Here is a 14,362-nt window from a genome sequence, read left to right as displayed (position 1 = left end):
GTCCCCGCTTTCACTAAGTATGATGGTGCGTCTTGTCCTCAGACGCATCTGAGAGCTTATGTGAGAAAGATCCAGCCGTATACCACTGATAGGAAGCTATGGATCCATTTCTTCCAAGAGAGTCTGTCTGGCACACAGTTAGAGTGGTATTATCAGCTCGAGAGCTCTAACATCCGCACCTGGACTGATTTAGCGACAGCTTTCTACAAGCACTACCAGTATAATTCTGAATTAGCGCCTACTCGGCTACAGCTGCAGAATATGACTATGGGCTCTAAAGAAAGCTTCAAAGAATATGCTCAAAAATGGAGAGACTTGGCTGGCAGAGTCAAACCCCCTATGATTGATCGAGAATTAGTGGACATGTTCATGGGTACACTGACTGGCCCATTCTACAGCCATCTATTGGGAAGTTCCTCATCGGGTTTCACTGAACTTATATTGACGGGTGAACATGTTGAAAGCGGCATTCGAAGTGGAAAGATACAGGCGGCTACCTCTGCAAGCACCAAAAAGTCCTATCAGGGGAAGAATGAATCAAATGCTGTGTACGGTCAAAGGGGTCATAACAAGAAAAATCGTGACCATACTGTTGGAGCAGTTACGATTGCAGCACCGCCATCTCAAAACTTCCAACACAGACAAGACAGGCCAAGAAGGCAGTTTACCAAGATCAATATGACTTTAGCACAAGCACTGCAGGGTATGCTAAAAGCAAATTTAATTACCCTCAGAGATCCTCCTGCAAATCCCAACACTACTTCTCCTCGTTATAATCCCAATGCCAGGTGTGCATATCACTCCGATAGCCCCGGGCATGATACAAACGATTGTTGGTTGTTGAAGAATAAGATTCAGGACATGATCGACGCTGGAGAAATTAAATTTGATCCTCTGGAGACTCCTAATGTCATCACTGCTCCTATGCCTAATCATGACAAGACTGTTAATGCTGTGGATGACAATTCTCACATTACTAATGTAGCTGACTTAACATCTCCTCTCCTGATCATCAAGAAGAATTTATTGCAAGCTGGTTTATTTCCAGGTTGTGCTGAAAATTGCGATCTCTGTATACTCCGACCCAATGATTGCTTGAAGTTGAGGAATGGTATTCAACGGCTGATGGATGATCGTACAATTCTCTTTGAAAAGATTCCTAAGGTGGAAAACCCTATTGAAGAAATATTTGTGATTGCTAGGTCCAAAGTTCCAGTGAAGATTACCGCTACTAGAGTGCCTGTGAAGATTAATGCTGAGCCCAAGGTAGCTCCCCTAATTATTACTGCACCTGGCCCAGTACCGTATTCCTCATGCAAAGCCATTCCGTGGAATTATGGAGGTGATGTTTACATCCACGGCATAAAGCAAGATGATAATTCTGCTAATCCTAATGACGTTGACATTGTTGGGACTATCAAAATTACTCGAAGTGGAAGGATCTTCTCTCCAGAAATCTCAGCTCCCGCCCCTGAAACTCGAGGAAAGGGACCAGTAATCAATCCTTCTCAGTCAAAGACACCAGTCGAAGTTACTACCGAAGATGTTGCCAAGCAGGAAATGGAAGAAATGTTGAAAATCATCCGTAAGAGTGATTTTGATGTGGTAGAACAGCTGGGGTATACTCCGTCTAAAATTTCGATGTTATCCTTGTTGTTATCTTCTGAATCTCATGCCAATGCGTTGATAAAATTCTTGAAGACCGCTCATGTACCTCAGGAGACATCTGTCGATCAGTTAGAAAATTATGTTGCTAACTTGGCTGTTGATAATCGCATAGGCTTTTCTGATGCTGACCTGACACCAGCAGGAAAGAATCACAATAAAGCTCTGTATATCTCCATTGAGTGTAAGGGGATCACCTTGTCTCATGTGTTGATCGACAATGGCTCTTCTTTGAATGTGCTACCGAAAGTTGTGCTCGATAAACTTGACTGTAAAAGCATTGAACTGAAACCTAGTGACGTTGTGGTGCGTGCTTACGATGGTGCGAAGAGTGTTGTCCATGGTGAAGTGGTTCTCCCTATCAAGATAGGACCTCAAGTCTTCAACACTACCTGTTACGTAATGAACATTCGTCCTGCCTATTCCTGCTTGCTGGGACGCCCTTGGATCCATGGGGCAAGTGTTGTAGCTTCGTCTCTCCATCAAAAGCTGAGGTATCCAATAGAGGGCAAGATTGTCACTGTGTGTGGAGAAGAAGTATATTGCCAGTAGTGTGCATACCTTCAGATACGTCGAGATGGATGGTGAATTCTTTGAGACTCCTTCTCAGTCATTTGAAGTAGTTCCTCCGACCAGTCCCGTCCTTAAGCCAACTTCCCGTGTGCCCAAGGTTATTCGTGCTCCTCCTGCTATGATTTCTTTGAAAGATGCTCAAGCTGTGGTTGAAGATGGTGGTCGTACTGGCTGGGGTCAACTGATCGATGTACCGTACAAGTCTGATAAATTTGGCCTGGGGTTTAGCTCTGAAAAGATAGTCAAAGATCAGATTACTGCTGTAGAAGATGCTAATAGCGATTGCGACTTGGATAGTTGGATTTTCCCAACAATTGATGACAGACTCAATAATTGGAAGGCTGAAGACACTATCCCGATTTCCTTTAGTCAGGAGTAATTGTTATTGCTTATTTTAGTGTTTCAAATTTTGTAATTTTTATTATGAACAATTGAACTTCTTAAAGCATTGTGTCTATGCCCGGGGCACAATAGCTAATTTGTTAAGGGTTTTGTCATTTTCATAAGCATATTCACATTCAATAAATCAATGGACTTTTTGCATTCAAATATTGCGCTCTTTATCTTTCCTGTCATCTTTCAAATAAGCTATGTTTTCTTACACACACTCACGTAACAAATTGCATATCCATATCCACTCTGGATCCTGTTGATAATAATTCTGCTACTGTTAATTATGGCTTTAAAAATCCGATCTACCAAGCCGAGGATGGAAGTGAGGAAGATTGCGAAGTGCCTGGAGAGCTTGCCAGACTGTTACTGCAAGAAGAAAAGACTATACAGCCGCATGAGGAATCAATTTAAATTGTAAATCTGGGTACTGAAGTAGACAAGAAAGAAGTCAAAATAGGAGCAGGCTTGGAAAACAGTGTCAAAGAAAGATTGATTCAGATGTTACATGACTATGTAGAGATTTTTGCTTGGTCTTATGAAGACATGTCAGGACTGGATACTGATATAGTAGTACATCGTTTGCCGATGAAGGAAGATTGTCATCCTGTTAAGCAAAAGGTTCGTCGCATGCGTCCTGAAATGTCTGAGAAAATCAAAGTCAAGGTTATGAAACAATTCAATGCAGGTTTTCTAGCTGTTACTTCTTATCCTCAATGGGTTGCTAATGTGGTACCAGTGCCAAAGAAGGATGGTAAGATGCGAATGTGTGTAGATTACAGAGATTTGAATAAAGCAAGTCCCAAAGATGACTTTCCACTTCCGCACATTGATGTTCTGGTAGATAACACCGTTCAACACAAGGTATTCTCATTCATGGATGGATTCTCAGGTTATAACCAGATTAAGATGGCACCTGAAGACATGGAGAAAACTACGTTTGTGACGCAATGGGGCACTTTCAGTTACAAAGTAATGCCATTCGGTTTAAAGAATGCAGGGGCAACATACCAGCGTGCTATGGTGGTTTTGTTCCATGATATGATCCATCATGAAATAGAGGTATATGTGGATGACATGATAGCCAGATCTCATACTGAAGAAGAACATCTCGATCATTTATACAAATTGTTTGAGAGGTTGAAGAAATACAAGTTGAGATTGAACCCGAACAAATGCACCTTTGGAGTAAGATCCGGTAAACTCTTGGGCTTTATTGTCAGTGGTAAAGGAATTGAGGTTGACCTGGCTAAGGTGAGAGCTATTCAAGAAATGTCAGTTCCCCGTACAGATAAAGAAGTCAGAGGTTTCTTGGGACGCTTGAATTACATTGCCCGATTTATCTCCCATTTGACTGCTACTTGCAAACCCATCTTCAAATTACTGAGGAAAAATCAAGAGATAATATGGAATGATGAATGTCAAGAAGCTTTTGACAAAATCAAGAAGTATCTCCAAGAACCTCCAATTCTGATGCCACCAGTTGAAGGAAGACCTCTAATCATGTATTTGACCGTGTTAGAAAATTCAATGGGGTGTGTGCTGGGGCAACATGACGAGTCTGGTCGAAAAGAGCATGCAATATACTACCTTAGCAAAAAGTTTACCGACTGTGAAACAAGATACTCACTGCTTGAGAAAACTTGCTGTGCTTTGGCTTGGGTTGCTCGCCGACTAAGACAGTATATGTTGAATCATACCACTTTATTGATTTCTAAGATGGATCCTATCAAATATATATTTGAGAAACCTGCTCTCTCCGGAAGAATAGCAAGATGGCAGGTGATTTTAACAGAGTATGATATCCAGTATACTACCCAGAAAGCAATCAAGGGAAGCGTGTTAGCTGATCATTTGGCTCATCAAGCAGTTGATGATTACCAATCTATGAATTTTGAGTTCCCTGATGAGGATGTTATGCTTGTTACTGATTATGAAGAACCTGGACCGGATGAAGGACCCGAACTGGGATCCCGATGGACTATGGTTTTTGATGGATCTTCTAATGCATTGGGCAATGGTGTTGGTGTTGTAATTATTTCTCCCAAGGGTTGCCATACGCCTTTCACTGCTAGACTATGTTTTGATTGTACCAATAATATGGCAGAGTATGAAGCATGTATTTTGGGACTCAGAGCTGCTATAGACCTGAGAATCAAGTTTTTGAGTGTGTACGGAGACTCAGCCTTAGTAAACAGTCAGATCAAAGAAGAATGGGACACTAAACATCTGAATCTCATCCCTTATCGAGAGCGGGTGTTGACATTAATCCCATACTTTTAGGAGATTACATTCGAACATATTCCACAAGAAGAGAATCAGTTGGCAGACGCATTGGCTACCATGTCATCTATGTTCAGAGTCAGATGGGACAATGAAGCTCCCATGATCACCATTGAACGATTAGATGAACCAGCATATTGTTAGGAACTTAATGCTGATGAAGTAGAAGAGAAAACTTGGTTCCACGAAGTAAAAAGATATTTAGAAACTCAGGAATACCCTGAAGGGGCATCCATCAATGACAGAAAATTTCTGAGGAAGTTCTTCGCTAAATTCTTTTTGAGTAATGGAGTAATATACAAACGTAATCATGATTCGACTTTGCTTCGCTGTGTGGATAAAAAGGAAGTAGAAAAGATTATGGAAGACATGCATGACGGTATTTTTGGGACTCATTCTAGTGGACATACGATGGCCAAGAAGATTCTGAGATCAGGGTATTATTGGTCTACCATGGAAGCTGATTGCCACCAGCACTCCAGAACTTGTCACAAGTGCCAGATCTATGCGGACAAAGTACATGTACCTCCTGCTCCATTGAACGTGTTGACAGCCCCTTGGCCCTTTGCAATGTGGGGCATTGATATGATTGGAGAGATTAAACCTACTGCTTCTAATGGACATCGTTTCATTCTTGTTGCTATTGATTACTTTACGAAGTGGGTAGAGGCAGCCTCATTTGCTTTTGTCACCAAGAATGTGGTGGCACGGTTCATCAAGAATAGTATTATTTGTCGGTATGGCATCCCTGAGAGAGTTATCACTGATAATGGTACTAATTTGAACAACAAGATGATTACTGAACTCTGCATGCAGTTCAAAATAAAACACCATAACTCTTCTCCGTACCGGCCAAAGATGAATGGCGCCGTAGAAGCTGCTAATAAGAATATTAAGAAGATTATACAAAAGATGACAGTAACATACAAAGACTGGCATGAGATGTTACCATTTGCTCTTCATGGTTATCGCACTTCAGTACGCACTTCGACAGGGGCAACTCCTTTCTCTTTAGTCTACGGAATGGAAGCCGTTTTACCAGTGGAAGTTCATATTCCCTCTCTAAGAGTTATGAAAGATGCAGGCTTAGATGAAGATGAATAGATTCAGACTCGACTCGATCAGATAAATTTGATTGATGAAAAGAGACTCGCGGCTGTTTGTCATGGGCAGATATTTCAGAAGCGCATGACCCAGGCATTTAATAAAAAAGTCAAGAGACAGGTGTATCAAATTGGCGACTTGGTGATAAAGCGTATCATTCTACCACAAGGTGATCCTAGAGGCAAATGGAATCCCACATACGAAGGGTCATTTGTAGTTAAGAAGGTATTCTCTGGTGGAGCCATGATGCTTGCTACAATGGATGGCGAAGATTTCCCGCATCCCGTGAACGCGGACATAGTTAAAAAATACTACGCATAAAAGAGACCCGCTAGGTCGACATATCTAGGCAAAAGTAAGGGCATCCCGGCGAACCAAAAGGGTTCGGGCAAAAATTAGGGATAAACATATAAAAATGTACACCCGGCAAGTCGAAAACCTGAAAAGGCGGCTTGGGCAAAAAAGGGTATCCTGGTGGACTGAAAACCTGAAAAGGCGGTCCAGGCAAAAATTAGGGATTAAAGCGTATGACTATGTCCCGTTCTCGGTCAGCTTCACCAAAGCCAAAGAGACTGAACAAGCCAAACACTTCTATCCGACAACAAGAGATGAGATGCTTGAAGACATAATAGTAGTAGTAGAATTAAAATCAATAGGACTTTTTTCATAGCTGTTTTTTCTTTGCTTTCTTGACAATTTCCTCTTACTAGGATTTCTGTCTCCTTGTATTAAAATTGCTTGTTTGTAGGCCCTTTTTCAAAATCAATACAATTTTATTTCCAAAAAGATACTTTTGTTTTACTTTCTCCGTTTTGTTTGCATAAACGTCCATTGATTTAATTCGAATTAATATATGCATTTGAATATGATTGATGTTTACCGAAAATACATGCATAAAATAGAAATAGCAATTACTAAAAGACTTTAGGATCAAGGATAAGGTTTAACCATGCGTTCTAACAAATCCGGTTGCAAATCATATTCCCCAGCAAAACCAGTTATTCTCAGAAGAAATTGGCACTACTAGACAGACTGGTCATCTCTTTTATCCCCAGTCAGGTTCTGTTGAATATTTCTACCATTAGACAGAAATCAAATATCCCCAGCTAAGAAAGGGTCATCAATACAAATATCTCCAACCAGAATATCGGGATTTATTTTCCCATGGCAAAAAATTTCAGACGCATAATTCATTCATGCATCATTTCACAGCATATACATGCATGCAATGTTCGCATTTATTTTCAAGAGCATAAAACATCTCATGCATCATGACACTGCATGAGGCTAACTCTTTTTTTTCCAGGTTAATTATCCTCCTGATACAGTCAAAATAAAGATTCATTCAGACGGATATCTTTATCGATTACATTCAAGATTCAGATACATCTTTCAGATATAATCCATATGAATATTCATTCTGACAAGCATTCTGATATCCTCCTAATGATGGCATCTTTAAGCCCATCCCAGACATTTATTGCAAATACAACATATACAAATATTATCAGATATAGCCTAACGTACGGCTCATTCTGATTCAGCTTAACGTATGGTTCCTTCAACTGTTCCAATACGGTCTAGCGTACGACCCATTTGGATATTCATCCCCTCAGATACTACCTAGCGTACGGTACATTCTGAAATGTAGTCTAGCGTATGACTACCCCTTTTATCATCAGATACAGCCTAATGGACGGCTCGTTCTGCTACTCAGATACGATCTAGCGTATGATCCATTCTGATCTTTTATCCTCAGATACAGCCTAATGGACGGCTCACTCTACAACTCAGATACGGTCTAGTGTACGACCCAGTCTGGCTCTTCTCATCAGATACTACCTAGCGTACGGTACATTCTGAAATGTAGTCTAGCGTACGACTACTTTTTATCGCCAGATACAACCTAACGGACGGCTCATTCTACTACTCAGATACGATCTGGCATACGATCTATTCTGATCTTTATTTCTCCAGATACAGCCTAACGGACGGCTCACTCTGCTATTCAGATACGGTCTTGCGTATGACCCATTATGATCCTTATCTCATCAGGTTCAGCTCACCCTAATATCACCTAATGGATGACTCATTATACGGTCTAGCGTACGACCCAGTGTGACACTCATGTCTTCAGATATGGTCTAATGTACGACGCACTCTGAAGCTCTCATCATCAAACTTTCTGGATGGTATCTTTAAGCCCATCTCCATCTAGACTATCTTTTAATTAACAAGTGCAAATTTTTGGGGTATTCTAAGTGTTCAATAATCTTCTACCTCCAGATCACGAATGGCGTACATACCATTCTAATTCTCTCGGTTTAAGAATATTGAACAGAGGCAGCTGTCATACCCCAAAATTTGCCTGTTAATTTTTATGATAAATTGATTCATGCATGACATTCATTTCACATTTGCATTCATTCATTAGCATACATTCTCATATAAATTATAAATTTTAATTTATTTATTATGTGATACAGATATAAAAAATAATAATAATTTTGGTTATTTGTATGATATAAATAAATTTTATAAATATAAATAAAATAGTTTTAATTTAATGATAAATAAAAATAGATTTGAATTTTAATTGTATAATTAAAATTTTAAATTAATTTTATTTGTTAAAGCTCATTAAATTATAATAACTATTTTTTATAATTTAGTGACTCATGTAAATTATTCATTATTTATAAATAGTATTTATTTAGTAATTCACGTTTTTACTTAATAAAATTTATTTATAAGAGTAACATTTTTTTAAAGGCCCATAAATTATAAAATAATTTTGGTTGATATAAGTAAGAATAATTTTGATTTTTTTTAATGATGAAAGTAAAAATAGAAATAGGTTTAAATTTTAATTCAATTATGTAACTAAAATTTAAATTAATTTTTATTTGTTAAAAGTCATTTAAATTATTCATTATTTATAATAATATTTGTATTTAATAAATATTTATTTATAATAATAGATATTTAAGACCAAATCCAAACCAAAAATATATAAATAATCATAGTATTATTTATCATATGATGGTTTTATTTTATAAAAATAATTTTCGCTCTAATTTAATAACAAAAATTTTAATTTTAATTGTGCACTTAAAGCTTTAAATTAATTTTATTTTTGGTTTATTATTAAATTGCATTTTATTATAATTTAGAAAAGTGAAGTTTGAATGAGTATTCCATGTCTCACGTGGAATTTGAACTTTTGAAATACCAGCCCATGCAAAATGTTAGAGCTAACTCTCCTAAATTATATGGTGAGATCCTAAAGTATAGGAAGGGATCCAAATATTTAGCAAGGTTAAACCTTAATCCACACCATTATAAATACTTCATATGGCTGCAGCGAGAAAAAAAAAGAGGAGATACAGCAGAAGAAGATACACAAGATAAGGCAGAAGCAAGAAGATTCACGGGCAGGGAAAAGAGAAGCAACCATAAAGCACTCATAGCCTGAATAAGAACAACACACATACAGTGAGCAAGCTAGAAGAATCAAATCCCCAGTAAGTGTTCATTATGGAATTTGCATCCAGCATCATTACCTTGCAATACTCCTTAATTCCTGCATTAATAATATTGGTTTAATATATATATATATATATATATATATATATATATATATATATATATATATATATATATATATATATATATATATATATATATATATATATATATATATATATTGAGATGATGTATTCATGGTTTGATGGATGTTGATATTGATTTATTCAAGTATGCATCTGTTCTTGATATGTCATAGCATGTTGGAGAAATTCTGTTTGTATGATTAAAGAATTATATCTGCCATTTAATTATTATTATATGAGTGTTGTTTCTAGCATGATTATGTTTATTTCACATGCTGTTATTACATAATAATGATGATGATATAATGGTGATAATATAAATCCTTAGTTGTCTTTAACATGTATGTGTAAGGTTTGTTTTATCATTATCACTTGCAGTAAAGAGAACTAATACATGAGTAAAATAATATAAGCTTCTTGATTTTTATGCATGTCTATTTTTATTATTGCATGATGATTACATATGATCTTATTTTATGTGTGTGGTTTGATATAAGATGAAGTTACAGGTTTGTTGTATTCACATGAAAGAAACAGCATGAGAAAAAAATAAAGTAGTTTGTCGTAAGAGAGAAAGCTGTAACATGCATGGTGGTGTTGTGTCAAAAATGAAAAAATCCATATAGAATTAATATATATTTTAATGAAGGAGAATAAATAACGAATGGACCAACATGGCTCGTTGGTAGCTCCCCCCTTACTGCAACATAGAGATCCTGGGTTTGAGCCCCCAGGACCTATTTTTTAGCTTTTCAGTTTTTTACTATGTTTACTCCCTTTCCACTATAATTAATTCACCACTATTTTTCTATTATTAAAATAAAACTCATTAATTAATTTTCTAATTAATATATTATATTGGTTATATAAACTAGGATATAATTTAATCTAGTTTATTAATTAAATTTTTATATATCACTTAATTAATTAAAATGGGCTATTTTGAATAATAAAAATCTAATTATATTTTTTTTTCTCTTTTCTTTTAAAATTTCTATTAATTTAGTCTAAGTTTTTCCAGAAATTCATAAAAAAAAAGTTTCTATTATTATAGACTAAAAATATTCTTAATTCATTCTTAAATTTAGTTTATTTATTTCATTTGTCATGAACTTTCTATGCCCTTTTAATTTTGTACTCGTTAATTAAGATTTAGATATTTTATATCCCCTTTTAAATTATGTACCCCTCATCCCGAAGCCATGTAATAGCGTAATCTTATTTTTCGCACTTTAATTTTTCCATACTGTGAATATAACTGTCTAGATGTATGCTAATAGGATTGCATGGAAAGATAAATAATCGAACTTAGATAAGTTAATTCAAGATAATATATCTGAATCCAATCATTTCAACACTTGCACCTCTAGGGTAACCCTCTCTTTGTTGCCTTACGATATTACGGTTATGTCCCGCGAATGTGGGGATTCCCTTTAGCAAAGACCCTTTCGATTAAATCATCATCATCCCTAAATAGATAAGTCATAGTCCCTTCAATCAAAAGGTCAATGTCCCTACAAGATAAATCATAGTCCCTCGAACGTTGCCTTCGAATATATGACCTTGTCCCTCGAACGTTGCCTTCGAATATATGACTTTGTCCCTCGATGACCCTTCGTTGTAGCCTACGATTAAATGATGATCGTCCCTTCGAATGCTAAGGTATCCTTACAAATGTTGCCTTCAATGACCAATCGACGACCCCACGATGTCCCTTTACATCCAAAGGATAAGACTACTTACTTCTCAATAGTAAGGACAGTTTTACCCTCCTAAGGATAGGAAATACCTATAAAGACCTTGGTTAGGTATAACTCTTAAATGCTTGCTCACAACTTAAAATACTTTTCACACCTCACACTTTTCAAAACATCTTTTAGAAAATCACCACTTGGTATACATTCGCACCAGAATCATCGCAGAGTTATATTTTCTAGACATCTTTCAAAATCAAACGAGATAAACACTGTGTATACATTCATACAAGAATCATTACAAAGTTAAACTGTCCTTTCAAAATATTTTCTAAACACACCACATTTCTCAAACACTTTCTCAAACAAGGAAAACATCAGTGAGTTAAGCAATTAAGAGCTCATGGATAACCATGGATACAAAGGGTGCTAACACCTTCCCTTTGTATAATGTACCTCCCGAACTCAAAATCTAATCAAGGTCTTTCCTGTTCTTTTCCGCCTTTCCTTATTGGATAAAAGAAAAGTCGGTGGCGACTCTTGCTATCCGCAACATTGCTTTTCAAAGCAAAAACACAAAGTCAGTTCACCGTATCACATGGCAATAGATATTTTTTCGCATTTATTGATGATAATGGTATAAAACTATGGATATACCTAATCAAGAGAAAAGATTAGGTACTTGAGGTGTTCAAGAACTTCAATTCCATCGTTGAAAGGCAAAGCGGTCACATAATCAAAGTTCTAAAAATGGATGGTGGAGGAGAATATGTCTCAAAGGAATTTTGGAACTATTTTGATCAAGAGGGCATTGTACATGAGATAGTGCTGCCTTATACACCACAGAAAAATTGTGTTACCGAGAGGAATAATCGCTCTATCATGAAGATGATGAGGAACATGTTAAAGGGAAACAACTTGGCAAAAGAATTATGGGAAGAAGCCGTTTTCACAGCCATCTATTTGTTGAACAAGTCTCCAACAAAGAAGCTTGAAAAGGTTACACATAAGGAAGCATGGTATGAATTTAAACCCAATCTCAGTCGCTTGAGATTTTTTGGTTCGGTAGTATATTGACATGTGTCGGGATAACTTAGAAACAAGTTGGATGATAAGAGATAATTGATGATTCTTATAGACTATGACTCTACCGGTGGTTACAAAATGTTTGATGCAGCAAACAGAAACATCATGATCAACATGGACATCATTTTCGACGAAATTAAAGAAGTGCAATAGGGTGCAATCGATTGCTCCAAAAGTGCAACCAGTTGGACTGCAAAAAAATAGTTTATGCACTATTTGAAAGTATGGAATCAACCACAGTTGAATCCATAATTAAGGAAAATGTTAGAAGATCAACAAGGCAAATAAGTTTTCCTTCTAGGCTCTAAGAATGTGAACTGTTCCAGGATAGAAAAATCAATGACGATGGTGATTTTGTCCATTTTGCAATTATGGATGAATCTAAACCTGTTAAAATGAAGGAGGCCTTAAGTGATCCAAAATGGATTTGTGATATGAAGTAGGAGCTGTAATCGATAGAGAAAAACAACACTTGCGTGCTAGTTGATTTGCCTTAAGAGAAAAACCTATAGGTGTGAAATGGGTGTACAAGGTCAAAGTTGTCGTGCCGCGAAAAATACAGAGTCGCCACCGGATTTTATTTATTCCAAAGGAAAGGGAAAATAACAATAAAACCCCAAGAGAATGGTCTTCGCAACCAAGAGCAAATTCGAAAGTCGGTTATGCAAGGGGAATGTATTAGCACCCCTCACATCCATTGTACTCAACGGGAACCACTTTGCTTGTATCATGCGTATGGATGTTTTTACCTGAATGTTACTTGCTATCGGGTAATGGAGTGAAATAAGATAAGAAAAAGAAAATATAATTATTAGTATGCTCGCCAAGGTTTTGAAGCCTTATATCTACGTATCCTCATTCATGGAATAAGGAAATTAAAACTCTGTAGTTACGATCACAAAACAAAGTATTTGTTTGTTTTTAATGGACAATGGTAACATTCGTATTCTAGCGGTTAACTTTGATTGTATGCTCACGTCATGGAAGGCTTAAGTGTTTGTTTGTTTGTAATTGAACGAATGCACTTGGATCATATTCTAGTAGTTAAACATTACTTGTATGCTCGCTGTCATACAGTGAACTGACTTTGATGTGTTTTTGCTTTGGAAAGCAAATGTCGCGGATAGCAAGAGTCGCCACCGACTTTTCTTTTATCCAATAAGGAAAGGTGGAAAAGAACAGGAAAGACCTTAATTAGATTTTGGGTTCGGGAGGTACATTATACAAAGGGAAGGTGTTAGCACCCTTTGTATCCATGGTTATCCATGGGCTCTTAATTGCTGGATCACTTATGTTTGTCTGAAAAAAGTGTTTGTGAATTGCTTAAAAAATGTTTTGAAAAGAGAGTTTAACTTTGTAATGATTCTTGTACGAATGTATACAAAGTATTTATCTCGTTTAATTTTGAAAGCGGTTTAGAAAAATATAACTTGGCAATGATTCTAGTACGAATGTATACCAAGTGGTGATTTTCTAGTATTCGCAACGTGTGAGGTATGAAAAATGTTTTAGGTTGTGAGCCAGCAATTAAGAGTTATACCCACCCAAGGTCTTTATGGGCATTTCCTATCCTTATGAGGGTAAAACTGTCCTTACTATTGAGAAGTAGGTAGTTTTATCCTTTGGATGTAAAAGGGACATCGTAGGGTCATCGTTTGGTCATTGAAGGCAACATTTGTAAGGATACCTTAGCATTCAAAGGGACGATCATCATTTAACCGTAGGCTACAATGACGGGTCATCGAGGGACAAAATCATATATTCGCAGGCAACATCCGAGGGACAATGATTTATTTTATAGGGACATGATGATTTAATCGAAGGGTCTTTGCTAAGTGTATCCCCACATTCGCGGGACATGACCATAATACCGTAACACCGTAAGGCAACAAAGAGAGTTCCAAGATCACATGTTCAAAGGCAATATTTTATAATCAATTAGGTAGTTGTAATCAA

Source organism: Lathyrus oleraceus, chromosome 7 (genome assembly GCF_024323335.1).
Source record: "Lathyrus oleraceus cultivar Zhongwan6 chromosome 7, CAAS_Psat_ZW6_1.0, whole genome shotgun sequence".
NCBI lineage: Eukaryota > Viridiplantae > Streptophyta > Magnoliopsida > Fabales > Fabaceae > Lathyrus > Lathyrus oleraceus.
Note: the sequence above shows the minus strand (reverse complement) of the source record.